Source organism: Pseudopipra pipra, chromosome 2 (genome assembly GCF_036250125.1).
Source record: "Pseudopipra pipra isolate bDixPip1 chromosome 2, bDixPip1.hap1, whole genome shotgun sequence".
Classification (NCBI taxonomy): domain Eukaryota; kingdom Metazoa; phylum Chordata; class Aves; order Passeriformes; family Pipridae; genus Pseudopipra; species Pseudopipra pipra.
The window spans coordinates 38,497,796-38,522,699 of record NC_087550.1 but is presented as its reverse complement, the minus strand read 5'-3'; the positions used below and the strand labels follow the sequence as shown (position 1 = coordinate 38,522,699).

General features: G+C 46.7%; 1 long non-coding RNA gene across 1 annotated transcript; it reads right to left on the bottom strand.

Moving 5' to 3' along the window:
• Positions 1 to 418: 418 nt before the first annotated feature.
• Positions 419 to 23,636, bottom strand: LOC135409493 (uncharacterized). The gene is made up of 4 exons (XR_010428234.1): positions 23,443 to 23,636; positions 8,286 to 8,421; positions 5,656 to 5,706; positions 419 to 697 (listed from the first exon to the last, which is right to left on the bottom strand). It is a non-coding gene; the product is annotated as an uncharacterized LOC135409493 (long non-coding RNA).
• Between the last annotated feature and the right edge of the window lie 1,268 nt (positions 23,637 to 24,904).

Here is a 24,904-nt window from a genome sequence, read left to right as displayed (position 1 = left end):
CAGGCACACAGTATCACCAAAGCAGTGTTTCCTGCAAGCTGCTATTGTGGGAGCCTCCTCCAGCAGGCTCACCATGCTGAGGGTGAACATATAAGTAGCACAGCCAGCTAATCCCTCCTCTGGTCGGCTGCCGGGAAACGTGAGGCGCAGGTCCTAGGGGTTCCCACTGAGATATTGCATCTCCTACACAAGCATTTTCATCTCGATTTTGGCAGGATGAGGTTCATGCCTTCCCCTCCCACTTTATTATTTTGATTAATCACATTCTCATTACTCTACCCAAGGCTTTCTGGGCTGGGGGCCTTCACCTTGCATTTTTCAATCATTCTTTCTTTTTTCTGATATTCGGTCAAATCATCTTAAAACAGCAAGCAGAAAAATTGCCAGTGGTGTGGGAAGGAGGTGAAAAAGAGGGGAGGGATGAGGGAATGGAAGATGGGGAGAAGACATGCCAAGCACGGGAGAGAGACAGAAAAGCAGTCTGCACATGTTCCCCTCTTGGGAGAGTTTTTCTCTCCCTGACATCACTTTATCCACAGTCAGAAATTCCACCTCAGGATTTGCCAAGGAGACAACACAGCGTTTCTCTGCTGGGCCACAGAGCAAGTGTGAAATGTTCTGTTTTAATGATTCACAGAAAAAAAGGAACACAACAGTCACCATCTGATTCATATCTTCTGAAATCCAGCAGCCAAAGCTGTGGGAAAGGAGAGACAAATGAAAAAAGGAAAGGAAGAGAAGGTGTGGGTTTGTACGGTTTTTTCTTCTTGTTGGACACTGTGGACCTAAGGAAATACAAGAAGGACCACGTTGGACTATTGCAAAGTTTAAGAGCTCCTAGCGTCCTCTGTCTGATGTGGCCTCCAGTAGATGACTGCAGAGAAAATACAAGGAACATTGCAAGTGCTGTTTCCTCTAGTACATGATCCCATTTCCTTTCCTGAGCCAGAGATTTTAGCCACATCATCAAATCTGAGAGCCCTTCATAGACCTTTCTTCTGAAATGTTTTCTAATCACTTTTTGAGCCCATTCATACTTTTGGCATCCTAGGCATTCTGTGGCAGCGAGCTGCACAATGGAATTTTGCACTGCATGAAAATGTACTTCCTTTGGGTTGTTTCAAGCCTTTCCTTATTCCACAGAATCTTGGACTGGTTCAGGTCAGAAGGGGCCTCTGGAGGTCCTCTGGTCTAACCCCCTTGCTCAAGCAAGGCCACCTAGAGCCTGTTTCCTAGGACTATGTCCAGGCGGCTTTGGAATATCTCCAAGAATGGAGAGTCCACAACCTCCCTGGGCAACCCGTGCCAGTGCTTGGTCACCCTTACAGCAAAAAAGTGTTTCCTGATGTTCAAAGGGAACATGCTGTGTTTCTGTTTGTGCTCTTTGCCTCTGGTCCTAGCACTGGACACCAGGGAAAAGAGTCTGATCCTGACCTCTTTACAACCTCCCTAAAAGTTATTTATAGACATTGATGAGATCCCTCAGAGCCATCCCTTCTCTATGCTGATGAGACCCTGATCTTTCAGCCTTTTCCAAGAGGAGGGGTGTCCCAGTCCCCTCACCATCCTTGTGGCTCTTTGCTAAACTATCTCCACTATGCCCATATCTCACCTGCACTTATTTACTTCTATACCATTCATATATCTTGTACTTCTACTGTATCTTCCTTCAAGTATCTCTTTTCTGCAACATCCAGTTGTAGTTTATTCAGTGTCTGTTTTGGAGAAGCTGCTCTCTCCCTCACTCCCCTTTGCCTCCCTACCTGGTACTTCTCCAGGTAACCTCAGAAATGTGCACACTGCTCAAGGTACAGGTGAACCATGCTCTGACTTACACAGCAGCAGCAGACCACAGAGAAGTTTCCAAAGGTTGGGCAGGGCAAGCCAATCTTTAAGACAAGGACAGAAAGAAGAGTTAAGAAATGATTTCTCAGTCTTCTGTCGTTGGAAGTTTCATAATTACCAAAATTTTTGCAAACATGTAGAAAAGGAGAGTATGAATAACATCCTGCACAGATTCAGCAAGAACAGAGCTAGACAGACTCATCTGATCATCTGCAATGAGGTGATAAACCTTGCAGATGAGCAAAGGTGCAGATGCTGTACATGTTGATGTGTAAGTAAGGCTTGTGATACTGTGTCATATGGTATCATTATAAGCAAGAGAGGAACACCTGGACTACAACAAAATATGAAAAGATGGGTGCATGACTGGTCAAAACTTTTTTGACAGGTTAGTTACCCACGTTAGGATGTGACACAAAAGCCCTGGTCCCGATCAGCATTTCCATAAAGGACACAAAATCCAAGCACATCGTTTTACATTTGCAGGGTATAGCAAGCTGGGAGAAGCTACCAGAAAGCTGGACACAGGACTAGAGGTCAAGGAAGACATGAGCAGGAAAAAGGGATACAATTCACTAATCCTCCATTGGATTCCCTTTCAGTGCCTCCAAAATAGGCAAGAAACCCTCAGTATGACCCGTGGAAGGCCTTTTCTCTGCTTACTCCTGCCTTTGGCTTAAATTACAGAAGTCTATTTGAACACTGAGGAAACACTTTCAGTGCAGTGAAGCACTGGGGTGGCTTGCCTGGGAAGGCTGCTAAGACAGGGACACATTGGTCTTCCACACAAGGTGATGAATGAACAAGAGGCAATAGCCCTGCCTTCAGGCAGGAGGGTAGTGTAGCTGTCTTCCTGAAGTCTTGCTCAGACCTGCCTTTCTGTGATTTTTATCCTGATGATCCTTTCTTACAATATTGATGTTTTGTCTCCAGATGTTGTTATTATAATACTCCTTTATTCTCTGCTCCTCTGCTCCTGTTGCTCAGATGGCTGGTTTGACCAAGGGTGTGTATTTTTGACCTGGTATTCTCTGACTACACAATCATTTCAACACAGCATAAATCCAAGCTGCTACTAGGGTGGCGTTATCCTCTTCCCCTCCAAAATGTGCTTGCTCTTACTGCCTGGCTTGCCTGGCACCACAGACCAGTCAGCTGTGCCTGACTTGGGTCAGGGAGACTGATCCAGCTGAAAACTCACCAGCTGGGAGGGAGGCAAGTGGAGAGATCAGTTTTCCATTACTTGTTCTGCTATCTCACATCCTTTATCTGTCTTGTCTACCTTGGATGGAGCAATTACATCTTGTGCTATGTTTGGAAAGCAGAGTGGAAATGTAAGGTGATACAAACACTGGTTTGAATAATCTTTTCCAGATTGAGGGATATCTAAATTGCTGAGCAGAGGAAAGTGGTGTCCAAGGAGATCCTCCTGCCCCTGAGATGGGAGCAGGGCTGTGCAGAAGCCCTGGGAGATGCCAATCACCACCTCAGAAGGCAATGGATCATACTGCATGGCACAGACTATTTCGCTGTTAACACAAGGAGGATGCCAGCAACCAATTGTCCCATGTGTCAGCCCTGATCCCTACCCCTCCAGGGTCCTGTCCCTTGACCAGGGATCACCTCATTTTGTACATCTAAATCATCTGTCTAGCTGCTACTGCATTTATTTGCTACTCAACTAAAATCAACCAAATCTTGATATTTGGGAGAGGGAACTTTTTCTTTGTCACTAAATATATTTGCTAAGACCTGGAGGGTTTGTTAAGGTTAGGAGAAATGAACACATGTCACTGAGGAAAGGGACTGTTCAAGGGATAAGACAAGGAAGATCGAGAGGAAAAAAAGGAGCTGGTGTAAGTTCTGTCACAGAAAATGCATTTTAAAGTTACTTGACTTGTTTTAACCACAGTCAGGTAATGAATGAGGTGCCCAAGGGAAGGCTCTTGGCTTTATTCCCATTCCCTGTAAAGACACTCCTCTGGGTGAATGCATGTCAGAGTAGTCTCTATCCTGACACCAAGTGGAGAGAGTTCACACAGACTCCTTTAAAATACCATCAAGTGTATGGAACTGCCAGTTAGGACAACACAGGATGTGCCACCATTCTAGCACCAGCGAGGCATCATGCGGTTTTTGTATTTATAGGATTTTCTTTCAAGAATCTGTCTCCTAGCAGCAGAAATAGACATTGAGATAGTTATACATGACAAAAATCACTCTCTGGGCTCTTGCGGTTTTACCCTCCTATCCCAAGTTTCCACCAGTGTCATATGTGGTGAGCATCCCAGTAGGTGCATGTGGATCATCTTTACTGGGGACAAAGTGGGTTTCAAGAGTGGTAGGGAAGTCACAGTATCACAGATGGGTTGAGGTTAGCAGGGACCTCTGGAGTTCACCTGATCCAACCCCCTGATCAAGCAGGGCCGCCTAGACCCCGTTTCCCAGGTCCATGTCCAGGCAGCTTTGGAATATCTCCAAGTATGGAGAATTCACTGCCCTGAAAGTGAAGCAGAAGGTGTCTTTTATTTGGGAGGAAGTGCTAGTGCTTGGTCACGTTATGGTGATGGACATTGTGGTGTGCCACAGTGGTCCCACCAGGCTGCTCCATCTCTAGCCTTACCAATTTCCTCAGGAGGGCCTGGGGGCTTGTCTGGTTCTGGACTACTCAGTACAAGAGAGACATGGAGCTCCTGGAGCAGGTCCATTTGAGGGCTATGAAGAGGATTAAGAATCTGGGATATCTCTCTTACAAGGACTGGCTAAAGGAGCCGGACCTGTTCAGCCTCAAGAAGAATGATGGGGGAACCTCACTGATGTCTAGAATTATCTGAAGGGAGAGTATCAAGAGGATGGAACCAGGCTCTTTTCAGTGGTGCCAAGCAATAGGACTAGAGACAATGGGTAGAAACTATGTACAGAAATTTCCACCTGAATATGAGAAAGATCCTCTTTACTGTGCTGGTGACTGAGCACTGGAACAGACTGCCCAGAGAGGTTGTGGAGTCTCCCTCCCTGAAGATATTCCATTCCATCTATATGCAATCCTGTGCAATTGACTGTTCTTGAGCAGGAAGGTTGGACTAGATGACCCCAGTCTGATCCTTTCCAACCTTACACATTCTGTGGTTCTGTGACTTTGCCCTTTCCTTGCACGTCAGAATTCCAGGGCTGAGTGACCAGAAGCCATTCTTCAGAAGCTTCCCATCCTGCAGTTCAAGTCCTCACCCCCACCTTACCTCGAACACCTGTAACATATCCTGAAAAATCTCTTGACTTCGGCCCTGGGATTAGATGGAGATCACTGCCAGGTGGGGTTCCACCATGGATTCAGCTCTGAAGCCTTCAGCTTCCCTTGCCCATCTGAGATTGTTTTCTCCTTGAATGTCTTACTCTTCACTCTTGCTTTGCACACCTCTACTTCTGCCTCCTGGGGTTAAAAAAATCCCTCATCATTTTGCAAGGTGCCAGAAAGTCACAGAAGCTCCAGTGCCAGCTATGGGCTAAGCTCAAACCCCCAGAAAAGAAGCAACACCATCCTATAGTGCTCTGCATCAGAAAGGTGGGAGCTTTTTTCCCAGGGGAAGAAACCTTGCATCAATTTAATGCAGAAAGGTATTAAACATATCTAGCATTGAGCTGTTCCATCCCTCTGATGGATGGCATTCAAAAGCAACACAGAAAGGAGGCACCAGTGCTGATAAATTTATGCAGCAAAAAGTATTCAGCAGCTGCCCTGTTTAAGTCATCTTTTAATTACTCAACATAGAAAAAAACTGGGAGAGGAAAATGTATCATGTATGGACTTACCCAGCTGATCCAGAGCAAAGAGGGCTGGAGCACCTTCGGAGAGCTCATTGTCTGAGGGAAGAAGAACAAATGCTCGGAAAGGTCAGCTGAGAGATAGATGGGGAGAGCTGGGGTGAAAACACTGTTTTAACCACACTGCAGATAAGCTCAGCCTGCTTCCAGTTACCCTGACAGCTTCCATGTATGTGTTGCGGGTTTTCTTTTAAATCTGTTACTGAAAAACCGCAGAATCAGGTCAAGACAGAGGCTTGTCAGGATGAACCCTTATGCCCTTTCTAGCATCACTGAAGAGCAAGAGCACCTCTGCCCTCACTGGGATCCCCAGCAGTGCTCCTCTTTTTGCCATGCCGCAGCTCTCTGCTCCCTTTCTCTAGTTCATCTGGCACTCAGGGCATGGCCAGGAGCATCCTGCCCACAGCAAAGCTTTCCTGCATGCTACGGTCTACTCCAACAACAGCAGCTGGAGCAGGTTTAACCAGCAGGCGCAGGAAAATGCCCTGGCCAGAATTTTTCAGAGGCTGAGCAAACCCTTGAGTCATCTGATAATAGCACTGCTGTAACTCAGTGCCTGTGGCAGGTTAGACCACAGGCTCTGAAAAGCCTTGAGCTGGTGACATTTCTCACCAAAAGCTTGCACAAGATTATTTTGGATCCCAAGACCAATCCCATAATGAGCCTACTCATTCTTGTCTGCTCTCAGCTGCAGAGAACAGCACACACTGATCTCTCACTGCCAGAAAGATCTGTAGCCACAGAGGAATATGTGGCCAAATGTAGAATGCCATTTGTGCCTTGGAGTTGGTGGGAAATTTGTTATTTTCAAACATTTCTTTCCATGTGAAAAATTATGCTAAATTGCAAAAACTCAATGCAAATTAAAAAAAAATAAAAATTGCAGAGGGTGGGGTCTTTTCTGTTGATTTTTGAGGGGGTTGATGTTTCGGGGTTTTTTCTCCTTTATGGCTCATGACATTTTTTCAATGCATGGACCAGATTTAAAAACCTTTTGGTCTGGAATCTGTGGACCCCTATGTTCCTAGGGGTTCCAGGAGAATGTTTAAGAAGGAAAGGTGCATATACCATACAGCAATGCATACTTAAGAGTTCTTGCCCCATGCTATAAAATGCTCATAGGCCCACCAGTTAGAAAAAGCTGTAAGCCACTAGTTTAGGAGAGCAATGGGCTGCATACACCAACAGCCAATGTATATCCAACAGCTAATGTATATCTATCTGTTTTGGATTTTTATAAACTCCTGGTGGCAGTGACTCTGCCATCGTCTGCCTTTACACACACAAGGACAGTGCAATTCTGCATTCAACAGGTATTTAACCACTACATCTATAAACAGTAACACAGACCACGCACTTAGCAAAGATTTATAAGAAATAACAGAAGCAGAGATTGTTCTAATGGGGGGAAAGGGTGGACTGCAGTGGACTGTGCTGGTCCCTTGCAAGTAGCCTGCATAGGGTACCTGCAGAAGCAGAAGATGTGCTATCATAAGGTTGCTGCCCAGTGGTGCTTGTCTGGGGGAGATTGAACCCAGGACTCAACCACATAAATCTACTTTATGGGTTCAAAAGCATAAAGCTACTTTTCTAATTCAGTTCTCGTGGAAAAGGAGACGATGCCACATTTTGGATGATCCCTTTCCCCTTCCCCCAGCATCTGGGCTATCAGCAGGAAGCCAAAGGAAACAGATGGAGATAAGCAAGCACTTTGCCAAAGCAAAATGTTTCCGTTCCCAAGGTGCTGCCATCTGGAAGTCTGTGGTTATTTTGGTTTTAGTCCGGGGCACAACACATTCCAGACAAAAAAAGGAGCTTTGCCCATGGAGGGGCAGTTTGTGCTGGCCCAAGGGACGGGGACCTCTGGTGATAAAAATGAACTGGGGCTGAGCAGGGAGCATTTCTGGCTGCTCCTGCCAAATGTTCAAACAGGGATTAAAAAGCAAATAAAAGCAGCTGGCTGGAAATTAGGTAGAAAGTAATCAGTAGAGGAAATAGGTCTGCTGGCTACTTCCCATTGTATCTGCCCCGAAGAGCTTTCCTGAGACTGGCAGTTTCTGGAGAGCAATAAACCCTAACCTTGAGCTTGGAGGTCTTGTGCCATGCTGAGGTGAGCTGAAATCTTGAATGGTCCTGCACAGGAAGCACCAGTTAGGACAGCCCTCAGTCCCCTTGTCACTGCTGGGACAGCGTGTATCCCTGCAGCCATCCTAAATTGTCCCACACAAATATGACTAAAGAGAGAAGAGAGCATTTTATCAGCTCTCCTGTCACTCTTCCCCAACCACAATCATCTACAGTCCTGCTTGTGGAGAGTGAGGGTGGTCACATCCAGCACAAGAGGCATATTAACTTGCCAAAAGATGGATGATGGGACCTTTTTTTTTTTTTCCTGGTAAATGGCCACTCCAGAAAAGGAAAACAAGCCACAGATCAAGTGTCTGTGTCAATGTGACTGGACCAGAGGTTTCCCACTTTCATACCTAGTACTGCCTTGCTCTGGACATAGCCCAGCAAAACCTCTGGGACCATTGGAAGCACAGTGCATGGTAGCAGCACATTGAGAAGGCTCTCAGCACTGTCACCGGGTGGATTAAAAATCAGCAATTATATCCTACCTCCTTTCACACTGGAAAAGGGGTGGATCCCACCATGAGACAACCAGTTTGTTTCATCCAGCTTCCAGTTTTCACCAAGGTCCATCTCTGATCCACAGCACCACAGATCTGCTTGGAAGGCCTCCTGCTGCTCTCTCTGGGGAATAACCAGAAGATACTCTGAGTGTCTGTCATGCTGCTAGACCATGGTCAGCTGTGAGAACCTTACCTCAACAGAGGAAAATGTCAATATTACAGGAAAAAAAGAAAATTAATAAAAAAATTTGAGAAAAAATCCACGTGCCTTGCAGGGAACTCTTGAATCTGCCAACCCTCAACTTATCACCTTGACAAGTCTCCCTGCTGTGTCAGAAAGCCAACAATGATTGGACCTCTTGCATTTTCTCTTATTGGTCTGACCAACACTTAGAAATTCCTAATCCATTATGATACTTGCAGGGATGGGGGTTTATTTCTGAGCAGGGTGATGTTTCATGAGGGCATCCATCGGGGATGTGGGTCTTGGCTTTACATGCCCAGCCATCAGGTCCTGACCAGCGAAGGGAGTGAGCAGGAGTGGTGGTCCTTGCTCCCACATCCCAGCCCCTCCATGGACAGGAGTTGCAGGCTGGGAGTTATGATCAGTTACACATTACAAGCCAGTGCTACTGCTGGCCATTGGCTCTCACAGCTGCCCCAACCCTGGAGTGGTGCTGTAAGCTATTAGGGAGCAATGGAGATTATTGAGCAGTTTAAGATGGAGATCCCTACCCTAAAACATTCCTTTCTGGTGTATATACTGAATTATTTTCCCAACTATCAGTCATTCAGTGCAACCTACAGGTTTGCTGCACTTGGGAATCCACATGGAGACATTTTTCCTCCCTTAACTCTTTGGACCTGTGCATCTGGGAAATCCCAGACGTGAGTAGAGACTGGGAGAATAACTCATTGAGAACAGCCCTGCAGAAAAGGACTTGGGGGTTCTCCTGGATGAAAAGCTGGACATGAGCCAACAGTGTGTGCTTGTAGCCCAGCAAGAAAACTGCATCCTGGGCTGCAACAGAAGCAGTGTGACCAGCAGGTTGAGGGAGGTGATTCTGCCCCTCTATGCTGCCCTCATGAGACCCCAACCAGAGTGTGTGCTCTGTTCTGCTGTGTTCTGCTCTGGGGTCCTTGGCAGAAGAAAGATGTGGATCTGTTGGAGAGTGTCCATGCTAGAGCATCTCATTTATGAAGATAGACTGAAAGACCTGGGGTTGTTCAGCCTGGAGAACAAAAGGCTCTGGGGACACCTCATTGCAGCCTTCCTGTACCAAAAAGAGGCTTATAAAAAAAAGAGTGACTTTTTACCTGGGCAGATGATGATAGGCCAAGAGAGAATGGTTTTAAACTAAAAGAGGAGAGATTTGGATTGGATGTTAGGGAGAAATTCTTTACTCACAGAGTAGTGAGGCACTAGCAGATGTTGCCCACAGAAGCTGTGGCTGCCCATCCCTGGAAGTGTTCAAGGCCTGGATGGGGTCCTGAGCAACCTGATCTAGTGAGTGGCATCCCTGCTCATGGCAGTGGGGTTGGAACTGGATGATCTTTAAGATACTTTCCAACCCAAGCCTTTCTATGTTTCTATGGTTCTATGATCCCTGCTGGGGTAAGCACACAGGGGCATTTAATGCATCCCTGGATCTTCAGGATTACATGGGTCTGGGAGGCAAGAGAGTCCTTTCAGCATCAGGAAGAACACAACGGTGTTGGGATGCAACAACAGGTTACTATAAAACACTTCTGCCTCTGTGATAAGATATGAAAAGGAGGTTGCAACAAGGACTTTCCCTGGCACTATCTGAAGCAAACCAAGACCCCAAATGGCACCAATAGAGCTGCTCTCATGGTGAGGTGAGTCCAATGAGACTCACCACACTAGCAGCCAGTCATCTCAGCCTCTGATCTTCTTCATCACCTGTTCTAGGAATTATTTTGTAATTTAATGCTGTCACCCTAATTCAAGGCACTCCTGGGAGGGACAGGCAGATATTGATGAAGGGACATCATCACACCAGCACCATCTCCTTGGCAAATGAGGCAAAGAAAGAGATGCACTGGGGCCCTATCTCCACAAGGAAGCAAAGCATGGCTGAGCCATGCCACTGCGTTTCCCAAGCACTGATACCTCCTAGCTACAACCCTGTTGGGGGGAGATGCTGCACCTGGTGGGGTGGGGGGAAGAGCCTGCAGGAAGGGACAGCAGCCCCACATGGAGAGATTGCCCCAATGGCTCCCGGTACGGCACAGCCCAAGCCCTCCCTCAGCCCACTGCCAACTCCCACCAGCGTGAACCATGACTGTGCCAGTGCTTCCCTGGTTGGCCAGACCTACAACAGGTCATTTCATACAGTCTCTTGCTCAACACCTTAATTAAGCAGAATTAAATACTTGTCTGTATGTGTTTGCTGAGCAGCAAGCAGGACAGGTCACTACGTGTGCAGACAGAGCTGGACTGGAGTTTTTTTGATGTAGTAAATTCACCTGAAGTGCAATTAAGAGGTACTGAGACTCCAGGCAAATTCAAGGTGGATATATAATTAGTTTTAGCTGAAAGAGAATAAAAAGAATTCTGAGAAGAGCAGCAAGGCTCCATTTTGACATTTAAAAAATAAAACTTTTTTTTGTAGTTCTTTCAAATGCCATTTTTGGTTTGAAAGTGACCTAGTTTGTTTTTTTTTTCTTTTTTCTTCTATTTTTTTAAGTTATGAAAAGCAGTAAATAATCTCAAACCAGAATGTCTCATGCAATGCTTTTGAAAAGAAATCAAAGAAGAAAAGAAACATTCTCCTTCAGGGGGTGACCCAAACCAAAAAGTATTTTCAATTTTTCCCTTCAGCCACTGAAATGAAAAACCTATTATTTGTACAGTTACACTACTGAAAAGCATCTCATCAATGTGTACTGCTGGCAATTTCTTCTTTTTACCTGCCAAGGGAGGGATTTGTCTGAGAATTCAATATAAGAGAGAAAGAAGTAAAGGGCAATTTAACAACGTAGCATAGAAGAAAAAAATGGCTTTTCCATATCTATTCCTTTCTCTGAAAGAATGAAAAAGCAGACCTACAGACCTCAGCTCTCTGCCTGCTGTCCCACTCTGCTCAGAACCATATAGACATGAAACTCTGTAGACACAGGTCCTGAGCTCCCATCACACAGAAAATTATTTGCAAATGTAAAACCTTCCGACTTCACTGACACATAAGGTCCAACCAATATTAGAGAAAGCAAAGGTCAAAATTTTTGGGGGGCAGTAACACCGGCAATGAGAAACACCTAAAAGACCATAAACCTTGGTCGTTGTTGTTGTTTTGGGGCATCCATCACTTCATTTCACAGCAGAGCCTGGTGCCAGCAGAGCCTGGTGGTGTCAGGTCTTCATAGCCAGCATCACAGGATCAGGGATGGGTTTGTGGTCCCTGTCTCACCACAGAGCATCCATCGTGCCCACCCTCTGCTGTGGCTGCCCAACAGGATGGGATGGGAGGCAAAGGGATGGGTATAAACATGGAATAGGGCCCACTAGCTGCATTGACGTTCATGCAATAGACCTCTCAGTAAAATGCAGAACTGAAGAGGATGCATCACCACTCAACGTGGTGTCTCAAAAGGGCTGGGACATGAGCAGCTCCAGCTGCTTGAAGGGCTTGGCCTTGCTGCATTCGATAATCAACACCTGTTACCTCCGTCTTTCAAAAAGAAGAAAAGTCAAATGTGAGATTTTGACAAAAGGTCTGCATGAAGGTTCTCAGTCTCCTCCTAAGGCAAGGGGGGCTCATTTTACACACCTACAGCTTCCATCAGTCCTCTGAGGAAAAACAAGGTGAGAAAAGACTCACATTCCTGCTCTATGTCATATCATGATACAATATAGAAAGAAAAAAAGGGGGCTGAATGAGTTAAGATCCCTTTCATTCCACAGTTTTTACTATACCTAAATAACACCCATGCAGATAACAAAGCACTGTCCATTTTCAACCTAACCTCAAATCTCTTCCAAACCACAGAAAAAAATTGCATAATATTGTAATGACCATTTCAGCAAAGTTTTACAAGCCCTCTAATCTGACAGAAGTGGCTGTCGGAGCACAAACCCCAGTTAAGCTCCTTTGCTGCAGCATTTCCATTTCAAGACAATCTGCCATGCGGCTCCTCTGGACACTCACCAGCTTCACAGGGAAATTCTTTTTTAATACCATAAACTGCAGAATTCACATGGCCAGAACAGCAGGAAAATAAAAGGTAATCACCTGAGACTAACCCAGAGAGACAAGACATTAAAGTGTCAAACCCTCAATGCTACAGCACGCAGGGGCTTGATCTGGAGGACAAGTAAAGGCTGGCAGTGTTTGCACAAGCACTGCCCTCAAAATTGGCTTCATCCACGTGGCTCACCAAAATCAGGTGAGTTGAGTGGTGCTGAGTGGTGTTGCAGATGCTGTACAAAGGATATCCCATTTCTTCGAGTTGTCGTTTCTCCTTGCATATGGCTCAGCTGTAGAGATTTAATGGCATCCACCTGCTTGACTAGGGGTAAAATTCAGTGGCATCTTCTAGAAGACACAGACTCAGCTACTTCTCCTCTTCTCCATGAGGAACAAAGTAGGGCACAGTTTCACGAGATGCTCAGTCCAGTCTGATCCAGACATTGCTAGAGCTGGTGACCAGCTGGAGGTGGTGATCACTTAGGACTGGTGATACTTACACACCACCTTGCTGGTCTGAGCCCTCTGAGTAGCACATTGGAGCCCTTTGCACTCAGTGATTTATTTGTTTAGATGAACAACCTTTCCAACACCTTGTAGCACCTAGGAAGAGATCATATATAAACCTTTCCGAGCAGAATCTGTCCTGAGCGAGCCTGGCATTGTGGGGTGTACACAGTTGGCTCCTGGGACCATGGCAGCCCCAAGCAACACCACCACATTGCTTGGTGGCCAGGCCAGGGCAAGTGACTGCAGAGCCACCATCAGTCTGTTCCAGTCTGGTGTAAGATTGAGCATTGGCAGGGAATGTGACAAGAAAAAAGGATACACAACAGCTGAGGTGGTCACAAGCCACAGAAGATCTGGCAGATGGGCAGCAGGGAGGACACTGAGGAGAGTGGGTTTGGGTATCAGTTTGGTGAGGAGGCTGGGACAGGAGAAAAAAATCTGTTTCTGTTCATGTTGCAAACCCTACGGTGGGGACTGGCATTGCTAGTGTGTTCTCCAACAAGAGAGGGCACTGACCCTAACCTGTGCCTCTGAGCAATTTGTGGGGTTTGGGATGGATACTAACCACACCAAAGGGACAAGGTGGGCAGCCATGGCAGGACTGAGGCTGAGAGAGGAAGCAGGGACTGAAGAAAAGAGCTTTGTCCACCTAGAGGAGAGGGAGAGAGCTTGGTCAGACCGCGGGAGAAGGACTGGGGCAACAGCCTTTCAACAGCCATATGTGGGATGAAATGCTACCAGAGATCACTTTCCCTGGGATGTTTCCAGTACCCTGCAATAATACAGGGACAGCAACATAGCCTTCTTCTCATCAGGCACGAGCTGGGAATGTCCATCCCCGCAGTCACCAAAGTGATATAGATGTCCTTATGGCACCTACACAATGATCCAGATTCTTCCTACTCACAATGAGTCCAGAGAAGTCAAAGTATCCCCTGATCCACAGTTTTGCTCAGAGTAAAACCTTTGTGTCAAAAAGGCTGTGCGTGCCAAACGTGGGAGCAGTGTTGAGAGGAAGTCACATCACCTGGGCAAGCAGCAGCTGCTCTTGAGCAGGTACGGCTGCCCTGGGAAGGCACTGCCTTCCTGCAGCTGCTCATCTGCCCGAGGGCAACAAGAGCGGGAATGAAAAGGTCTGACAAGCCTTACAGAGCTGAGCAGGGCAGGATCAGGCCTTTGAGGGGACATTACAAATTCATTTAACCTGGAGCACAATGATCACAGCAAAAGGCACAGTGATAAACGGCTTCCCCCATACCCCAGACCTCAGCCTGATGGCTGCCTTTAATCACCCACAGCTGTTCTTTATGCCTTGGATGTGCTCCCCTTTAATTAGCCCAAAAGGTGACTAATGAACTATTTGTTAATGTCATCAATCAAAAAGCTCTATTTGTAGTTAGTCTGAAAGACCGTGTTTTTTTTAAAGCATCAAGTTTCAGCCAACTGGCACAGAGCATGATCACAAGCTAATTACATGATCTCATGGCAGTTATCTCGAACTAATACATCATTAATCTGATTTTACAACAGCTAAAGGAGAAGCCCAGAGTCAAGAAGCACTTGAAGGCTCCACAGTCCCCAGGACCGGAGCCCTTTTTATAAAAGCTGTGGGTTTACACACAGCAGGCACTTGTCAGGGCAAGCTGTAAGTTGTATTGCTCCCCTTGCCCTGACAAACAAAAACATTTAGGATCTGGGAAATACATAGTCTCCTCCAAAGGTAGATTTCCCCAAAGCATAGTCACTGTCCCCCTGCCTTGGTTCAGGCCTATAAGGATGACCAGAGCAGGAAGGGGCTCGGAGTCAGAATCCCAGCATTGCTCAGGAACCCCAAGGCATTTTTTATAAGCTTTCTGTTTGACAAAGCCCTTTCGAAGGACTTGTCCCAGTCTGGTCTCAAGGGGCAAGTGGGTAGTTTCAAATCACCTGCAGTGCTGGGGATGGGTGCTAGAAGCTCCTCTCTATTCTCTATATCTTTTTTGATATAGAGGTAGGAGGCAAATCAATAAATACATTCCTATTTACATGTCATGATTTACTTTGACTAGCTCATCGCTAGCTAGGAACAACCATCTACACACATAACCAGGAACCAGACAAAATCTTGAAAACCTTGGAAAATACTATCTTTCATTTCAGCCAAGCCCTTTCTCTCACCCCTGAGCAAGTGTACCCCCTGAAATGGTCCCAAAGGAGTTCACGAACTTGTCCCAGCCATCCCACAGGTATGGCAGGATGCCAGGGTCTACCTTGCAGTGCTCCAGGACCACTGCTCTGATTACAAAGCACAGGAGGTGCTGGGTGTGCATATCTACGCAGATTTGGGGTGGGTTTAAGATGCTCCAAGTCACCACATGGAATAAAATTTCTTTTTTTATTTCTCTGGTTTTCTTCCAAAATCAGTGAATTGAATTGCAACTCAACAATTCAAACATTAAAGTGCCTGAAGTGAAGCCTGTGTCTCCCTTTGTGTCTATTGCAGAGCTGGCTGTGCTAAACTAATAGCTCCAAACACCACCACACCTCAGCTGTGCCAGTTATCTTCTCAAGCAATTAGCTGCCAGGTTATTTTAGCCATAACAATCACTTATCTACTTAAGAGAGAATAATTTCTCTGTGCTGTTCCCATGACCTCTCAGAAAATACACAACTGCCTTTTTTTTGCAGTCCTAAGAGAAAATGTTCCTGTTCCAGCCTCAGTTCAGACAAGATCTTTAAAGAAATGGTAAAGTAGAAATGGTAAATCTTACCTGACAAAACACCCGTGATTTCTCTGGTAACAAAAAGTGTCTGTGCCTCGGTGCTGCAAGACCAAAGCTTTCCCGGGAAATGTTTGTCCTCTGTTGAGTAAGAGCTCCACAAAAACTATGCAGCCATTGCCTGGACTTGCTTTGGTTTGGGCAGGTAAGTTACGGGAATTCAGCTGCTCCTGTGTGTTCAAAGAGCTTCAAAATGCTGTACACCACCTATCGCATTATGGTTCCCACAAGTATGCAAGGTATGCATCTGTCTTCCTGAGTCACGTAATTATCTTTGGGAAAGTAGCCTGCAGAAGAACGGCAGAGGGAAAAACCCACAAGCAGCCATATAAATCCCTCAATGGTCATCAGTAGCCCTGCAAGAAGATGTCCTCGAACAGAGGCGTTGCTAATCCCTATGTCCCCAATGCCAAGCTAGCGGAGATGCTAGGCTGTCCACTTCCTGCCTTCCTCAGCAGTTTGCAGCACGACATGCAAGAAGTATCAAGGAAAAGGAGCAGCACAGTCTCAAAAGCAACCACAGCACTGGAAGAGTCAATCCAAAGTTCATTGTGCTGCACAGGTTATGGGGTGGCCTCTAGCCAGGAGGAAATGTAGGGTGAAATAGTCCCTGATGACTGCTGTTAATGAAGACTGAGTCATCGGTGACACAGAATGAAAAAATGATGTGATGCAGCAGTGTCTGGGCTAGTTACATCTTGATAAGGATGGTGGGTGTCTTCCTGGGTTTTCTGTTGAGTCAGAAGCACCTGGGGAAAGTGATACCAGGAAAGGAATATCTGCCATGATCATATGCCACCTCAGGCAGTCTCAGAAGGGGAATAAATAACATGAGAGAATGGAATACCACGTAGGTGAGTTTTCCAAAGAAGGCCCTTGTACTAAGCATAAGGAAGGAAATAAGGCCAAAAATGAAGAGCAAACAGTGAAGGGAGCCTTGATTACACCACCTTCTCACAAGGAAAAGCATGGTCTTAGCATGGTGAGAATGGATCTAGCAGATGTTCAACTTCTGCAATGTTTTTTCAGAGTTGCCAGTTTTCCTAGATGACTTACAACAAGGACATCTCAGGAGTAAAGCTCTTAAATCCTACATGACAGCAGCAAGCCCACTTGACCGTAGGCAGCCACGCATTTCTGGCAGATGTGAACAGATCTTGGTTTTTGCTCTATCTCCTGAAAGACCAGCTCCATTTATCATCTCTCCTGGTGACTTATGGTACTCAGGAACTTATTTCAAAATTTTGAGCTCAGCTGTTAAGTACTTCCAGCTACCAGGTTAGACAGAAAACCTCACACCTGGGAGTCAAACAGCTCCCATTCCCAGGGCCAAGGGGGCTTCAAGCACCGATGTGCACTGAATGACAAAGAGAAATGTACTGTGCAGCATTTGAGCCAACTCTGGGGCTTGGTTTTATCACCCTACTCCAGCTTTGGCCAGCACTGCTTAATGCCTCCGTCAGTATCTGGTGAGGGAAGGTTGGGATGCTGCCAGGCATGAGGTGGATTGCAGTCTGCCTCTGTATTCAGGAAGCCAGCAGGTCCAGGAGCAGCAGATATCAGCTGGGTTAACAAAGACCATCAGATATCCTGCATTCCTATACCTCCTCTAAAAGCATATCTCAGCTCTGGCCACGAAGGAAAAAGCATTCAAACTCTTACCAAGAGGCATTTTGGGTACTGCCAGCATGCTGTGGCAGCAGACAATTTGTGGAGCAGTGAAAGATTCTGGCTGTGCTGCCACCTGTGCACAGGTGAGGAGCTGAGAGGAGCCCTGGCTGTGCTGGTATGTCCCAAGGCCATTTTCACATCCAGGCTCACTCCCTGCAGCTGCAAAGCAGCAGGAGCAGCCCTGGCAGTGTCAAAGCTCTCCCACCAAGCCTCTGAGGTGCTGGTGCACTAAGCTGCATCCTGAGGATGGGGATGCCACAAGGCTTCAACTCCATAGTGAGAGAAACTTGGAGAAACCGCTCTGCTTGGGCAGAAGTCAACTGATGGACATTTGTGTAGTGGACACTTTGGGCTAGGCTTGTTTTTTCAAAAAAATTCCTACATAGTGGGCTTGCAATTACAGTAACACCAAGTCCTGATGGCTTTTGCAGGCCTGCTGAATCGGGGCATGCACTTACCCTCCTCCCAGCATGTCTGTGCAGGGCTGTGGTCACCCCACCATGGCACAGGCTCATCTGCTCCTGCGCAAACATCCCAGGGAGCCAAAACTTCCTTCAGAAAGGTGAGCAGCTGACGCCACATAATTCACGGCGCTCCATGGCTCTTATGCTGTGAGTCACGAGCTTCCCAGCAGATTTACAGCCAGTGGCACCGATCTGCCTCAAAGACAAATGGAGTGGATATTTTCAGCCCAAGCAAAGCTCCCAGGTGAGTCGAGGCGAGGCAAAGATGAGCAGTCATTCTCCAGTGTTGCATCTGCTGCAGAAGGGTTTACCCACAAAAGGGGTGCCTTTTCTCTCTTCCTGTCCTGTGCTGAGGACAGGGGATGGTGCTGGATATCACCAGCCTCCTGCTCTTTCTCCAGCCACATCACCCGAACTTGGCACCTGGTGTCCATGTAAAAACTCCCATCCCTCACACCTCATCCTGCTCACCAGTGCTTCTGAACTGATGGGGGAAAGGTCTTCAGAACAGGGTCTGTCTTCTGCTACACATCTGCCCAGATGCAAACACAGCACTCCCCCACAAAAGAGTGGAGCAAATGGAAACAGATGAGAGAGGACATCCTACTGTTGCTGACAAATTCTATCTGAAAACAGATACTTTTTCCTAGGAAAACCTTTCTGGGCTTCACCTCACAGGGCAGCTCAGGGATGAGGCTAGGAGATTGCCCATATCCTGAACACTGGTGGGCTCCTGCACTGCTGCTTCTTGAATAGCAGCAGAGTCTCTTGGCTGAGGGCTGGTTTGTCTCCTGTCCCCATGCCCAGACCATGCCATGCATATAATGCTATTTCATTCAGAAATACTTGCTGGGTTATCTTTGCCAAGACAGGAAGAGAAGGGAAGGATGACTGGTGGTTGGAAGGAGATAAGTTCCAGGCCAACCTCAGGCAGCAGAGAGTCTGAGGTTACTTGTGGGGCAGGCAGAGATGGGCAGCACTTGTGTTACTCAGTGGTGGGAGTCAGAGAGGAGTTCTGTCTCATTGATACCCTGATGGAGAACACAGCCATAATCAGTGTCATTTTCTCCCTGGTGAAGGACAGGGCAGGCTGAGGAAACTTCTTTGCTCCAAAACACAAGTACATCCTTCAATGCAATGGAGGCTCATGCAGGATCTCTGCTGGCAGGTGTGAAACACTTAAACTTCTTGTTTAAGCTGCAGTATTTTTCAGAAGACTGAATTAGACATAAAACATTTACAGCTCTCTCTTCAGAGAAAGCTGCTTTTGGGGCTGTCATTCTGTGGTAAACAAAATCAGAGCTCTGAAAGGAAAAATATAGAGGGAATCCAATAGCATCTCAACGAATCGCTTCCCCAGGATCAGACAAGAGCAGAAAAGGGGTTGGTAAGGTGGTGGTGATACTGGTAGACTGTGGGAAGAATTAATGACCAAACCACACCTCAGTGGCCTGTGTAAATGACACCTTATCCTTCCTTCCTTGTCTGACTTCTTGTAGGGGTTATGGCATCCCACGCTTGGTCTGGCTCCTAATTTTTCCTCTTTCAGTTCAGGGCTGCTTTGGAACCTTTGCTTCCTGCAGCTTCCTGTGTCTCACCCATGCACAGCCCTGATCTCCCCCAGCCCCATATTTTTCCATCCAAGGGCAAGCCCATGCTCAATTCCAGCTCATCCAGCACCTGCATGCCTCTCCTGGCTGCAGGAGCCCAACACTGGACACCCCAATCCCAGCTCCGTCAGCGAAAGATGCTGGCTTTCGGGAGGTGCTGGTGTGGAGGCCCTGGGTCCTGGCTGATTGTCTAGCTGGCCTCATGGTACACGTTTTGGGACAGACACACAGATGGATGTTCACTGATGGTTTCACATAGGTGAAAGAGGAAAAATCAAGTCATGCTTTGGTGGGCTGGAATATTTAAAAAGCAGACCAAATGGGACCCCAATATAACAGTAAGTTGCAAGCTTGCTCACTTCTACCACATTAAATAGAATGTGAAAGTCTTTCTGTGGTGGTGGGGAGAAGAAAAAAAAATCTCTTTTGTCTCCTTACACCCAAGAGTCTGGTGCTGATTTATGAGGGTGTGATCTCTGCCTCTGGAGTCAATCATGGCACAGGCACCTAACATCTTCCAGTGGGATCAAAGAAATGCGGCCACCAACTGTTTTCTCTCAATTTTCTCCTGGCTGCCTGCCCTTCTCCCCAGTATGTGCAGTGGGATGCTGTGGTCACCTTCCACCCCACATCCTCTTCAGGTCTCTCCTCTAGTTGCAGAAGGACCTGGATGCATCCAGGGCTCAGCCCCACCTGATTCAGGGTCCCCTCTGCCCACTGGCACAGGTGAGCCAGGACTGCTCACTGGGCATGAGGATGGTGCAATTATAACCCCCACCACTAATCACACTGAGCAAGGGTTTGGCCAACAGTCTTAGGTACAGCATGGTGGTGGCTCAGTCCCTATCACCAAGCCCCTGCCTCATTCTATTTAGTTCTTGTGAAAAACTGGAAAAGATCTTGGTTTTGTTCCACATCACAACAAACTCAAAAGCTGAAACTTCTAAATAGCTCACAAAAGAGAAATGCCATTTTCCAGCCAGGTCTACTTGCTGCTTAGGAAAAAAATCCTGTTGCCACTGGAAAAATATCAACATTGCAGTAGCATTTGTTCCAGCTGTCATCTCCTTTTCTTTCACATTACTACTTGAGTATTTGTTAGACTTGTGTTTTGCAGAAGTAATGAGCTTCTGGGTTGTGCATATTACTTAAACTTTCATCAAGGAAGCAAAGTAACAACTATCCACCCCATGGCCTGATGATTCACAAGAGACTCTGATGAACACACTGATGCCGTGTAACCAATATGAACTATCGGTGAGGAACAACCATAAACATTGTCTGCTCAGGTCAATTATGGAAGAACAGTGGGTAACAGGATGTGTCCAGCTGCATCCTGGAGACTAAGACACCAGGTGACTTAATCATCCCCTGAGGTAGTGTTACTTTCACATGCATATTACTGAAAAATTCATTAGCAATCCAACAGTGATGGTAGAAATTCTCAAATGGAAACAGCTTCAGGTTTGGGGCAAAGAGAGACCTTGTCAAGTCAATGATGTTCTCCCTGTTGACTTTAAGAGATGATGGACCAAAGTAAGTGGATGGGAATAGCTCTTTCTTTTTACTATATGGTACACAGCAACTGCCCTACACTTCTTAATAGCCAAGAAGACACCTCCATTAGCACTGACATGTTTGTGATGTTGCCAATAAACTAAAAAAGCTTCCTGTGGCTTTACCAGGCACTTCACTCTAACAGTCAGTCCTACCCACATTGGTCACTATAATTCTCTAATCAGAAATATTGTAGATGTGAATTCTTTTCAGAGAGCTGTTTAGGGTTTTCTTTTGCTACCACTCTTAAATGAAGAATAAACTTTAAATTCTATTAAATATATTAATTTTTGCTTGACTCCCTCTCCCTCAAAGAAAGAAATTGCTCTCATGCCTTTTTCTGTTCTTTCTGCAACCCACATGCTGGAAGCATTCTTGGTAGGTCTGAGCAAATTGGAGGTATTTTTCTTCTAGGGTATGGATCAATTCCATGACTCTTCTCCAAAAGATGGTGTGACAGAGGCTGCCCTTTCCCTTTTCCTTCCTTCCAGTAGCCACTTAACTCAAGCTCCCCCCAAGAAATTACGGAAGTCCTTGTTTCCATCCATATCTCAGCCTTGTCTCTCTCCAACAAGCAGACAGGGCCCCTTGCAAGCCCACCTTCTCCTCCCCTCTGGGGACACTGAACCACATTGAATGTACAGCTTGGGTTATCTGCAACACCAAGACTTAGGCTTTTTCTTTAAGATTTTTTCATGAAGGATGAAACTTTACATACATGCTGTGTATGGAGACTGAAGGAAACCAAATCTACCTCTTTTCCCCCATGGGCAAGCTGTAACATCTCATTCTTGGCTGTCTGTGGCTTGGGCCATGCCAGTGGGGTTTCCACTGCTATTTTTTTCCCAGGCACTGTAGCCTGCACACGTCTCTGAAGTTTTCCAAAGGGCTGTCATTTGTGTCCACAACGGCCAGGACCCACAGAGGCCACAGGGATGCTCCCTGCCCATGGAAGAGCCTTGTCGACCTAACACTTGCACACATGGGGGTCAGCAGCAGCTCCTGCAGCCTCTGTGCCCACCCCACGGCCTTCCAATTGCCAGAGAAATCAATATTTCCCTGGAAAATATCAACTGATCTCTTTTTTTTCCTTGTTCCTCATTTCAGGAATGTACTACTTTCAACAAAACTTTTGCCAGGAAAAGTTTCTTAGGCTGGAATTTTTAGTTCATGTGTGGAAAAACCACCTGGGAGGCAGCAGCAATCAGCACCTTAACCCTTTGGTTATGATCTTAAATTCTAAGTCTTTTTCTAGCAAAATCAATAAATTAAAAAATACAAAGATGAGGTTTGGTCCTCCTGTGAAGTTGAGGGGAACAAAAGCTACATAAAGCTAGAAGTGTTTTTTCCCAGCCATAACATGGACTGTTTTACTCCTGGGGGAAGTTCTCCATGCATTTTCCATGATTTGCATGTCCAAGGCCAGGACTGCACCATCCAGCCTCTCTGCCGCTCAGCTCTGGGAGACGAGAAGGGCTCCAGGCTCCAGCGGATGTTTAACAGTTTGCGGCCAAACTGAAATGCAGAGGTGATGGATGTTCTTTGCTGACTTGTCTCAGCCCTTCTGTCCACCCACATTCTGCCTAGGCAGCAAAACAGCACACATGGCTATGACTGCTTTTCCCTACCGGTGCCGAGTGAGTCCATCCTCACAAATGAAAATGCACCACTGAAACACCTTCAGGACAAAACTCCTGTTCCTCACAGCTTGTCCTTCTTACCAGTTCTTCTTAACTGGTGGGGGAAAGGTCTTCTGCTAAACATCTGCCCAGCTGCAAGCACTGCACTCCCCCAAAAAAGCAGACAAATGGAGAAAGAGGGTCTCATTAGGCAATGGGATGAAAAAGGCCAGCCCACTGTGGTTGGCATATTCTGTCTGAAAACAGACACTTTTTCCTAGCAAAGCCTTTCTGGACTTCACTTCATGGGGCAGCTCAAGGAGGAGATGGATGGGAGCTAGTCCTTACCCTGAGCACTGGTGGGGTGCTGCACTGCTGCCTCTTGGGCATAGGAAGAGAAGGAGAGGGACAGATGAGAAGCTGCAGGGGGTGGGGAGGGGGGGAAGGGTTGCCACCTTTCCAGTACTGCTGTGAAATGAGCCTTTTATTTCCCTTGTTTTCCTTTACCTGCCACCCATCCAACATTTTGTTTTGAACAGAACTTTCTATTCTTTACTTTGTCATTTTACTGACAAAACCACCACTACCAAAAAGTAACATCGATTTAGATACCTATCAGAGTGTGTTTCCTTTCCTCCTTCAATTTGTTGGTTCAGCAGCAAAACCAAACACAGCCATCCGCATGCCTGCTCTCTGGCCACCACTGGATCAATAAATAAAAGCACTCCATTTCCAGCTTACCTCTAGAGGTCTCTTCTTGCACTGGCAGTTGTATCCAGCTCTCCTGCTGTGAGTCTTCCCATCCCCAGCATCTCCTTACCCCCAACTGTGGGGCTGATCCACCTGCACAGGAAAGGCTCAGGAGACCCTGTTACAAAACTGGACATTGGGTTCCATCGCTTGAGATAGGATTAAAATCTATGTGGTGGTGGAGTTATTCCTGGCTCACGTTGGCATGTGTGGGCACAGGACTTGGTGCAGGGAGCTAACATGAGCCTTTGACATCACTGGTTAAATTTAGGGAATTAGCACAGACCTAAAATGCTCTGGAGGGAAGCTAGTGCTAAGCTGACAGGAGAGAGACAACATCCTGCAACCACCTCTCACCCAAGCACACGGTACGGGATGGAGCCAGGAGTTTCTGCACCAGTTCCACTGCTATGTTGCATCACTCCTTCAAAAATAACCCCCCATCAAGGTACACTGTGCTTTGCTGCAGAACAGAAGCAGACACCCTTCCCGGGCATGCCCATGATGTGGCCAAAGGGACCCATCCTGAAATCCCACAGCCCCATGGAGCTGCTTGTCCTTGCTCTGCTAGTCCAGGTGGAAGGCTGTGGGGTGACAGAGAAGCCCCCTACATGGTGATAATGTGGGAGGGGAAGTAACTCGAAACAGGTTCCAGTTCATGGACTCCCCAACAGCCTTGTGCAGCTGTCATGTTCCCCCCCCCCGGGGGTGCTGCAGCTCCCCCTGGCCAGACCAGCCATGACAGGAAAGCACCTCCAAAGAAAAGGAAGGTAGAAAAGTCACAAAAGAGGCAGCTCCCTCCAACAGATGAAGAGAAAATTCTAAAATCCAAGAGTAGTCTCTGAATCCCAAGTCTGTCTGAAGTTTGTAGAGATGGGTGGAAGATGTAGCTGTGTAATTGCAATGCCAGTTGGTTTTGGCAGCCTAGGTCCTTACAGAGGATGGCTTCTGCAGTTCATGGACACTACTTTTCTCTTGATTCTTTGCTGATTCTTGCAAAGCCCTCTCTAATCTCTGTTTGAAGAACATCCCAGGAAGCTATTGCAATAATACCTTTGAATTTTCACGACTTTTGTATGGAGACCATGAGACACCCAAGTGTGACATGATGAGAAGCAGCTCTCTGTTTCTGAGTGTACCACCTTGCACGAGCAACTGCCTTGTTTTGCTGCAGTCCTGTGGCACCTGAATAATGGACACTGGGGTATTTTGGGTGCGAGGAAAGAACCATCTGTTTGCTTTCTGGAAGCAGTAGCTCTGCAGCCACCAAACAGCTAGTGAAATAGCAGTCACAGGAAGCACCTAATTCCAAGCCAGACCATGAGAAAGAAGAGAACCCTTGATTGCTTTCTCAGTACTTGTCCCTAGCCCGTGGTAAGAGCAAAAGGCAGTGGAGCTGAGCAGGCTGATGGCCCTCAAGTCCAGCCTCTTGTTTCTGACATTAATGATGCCT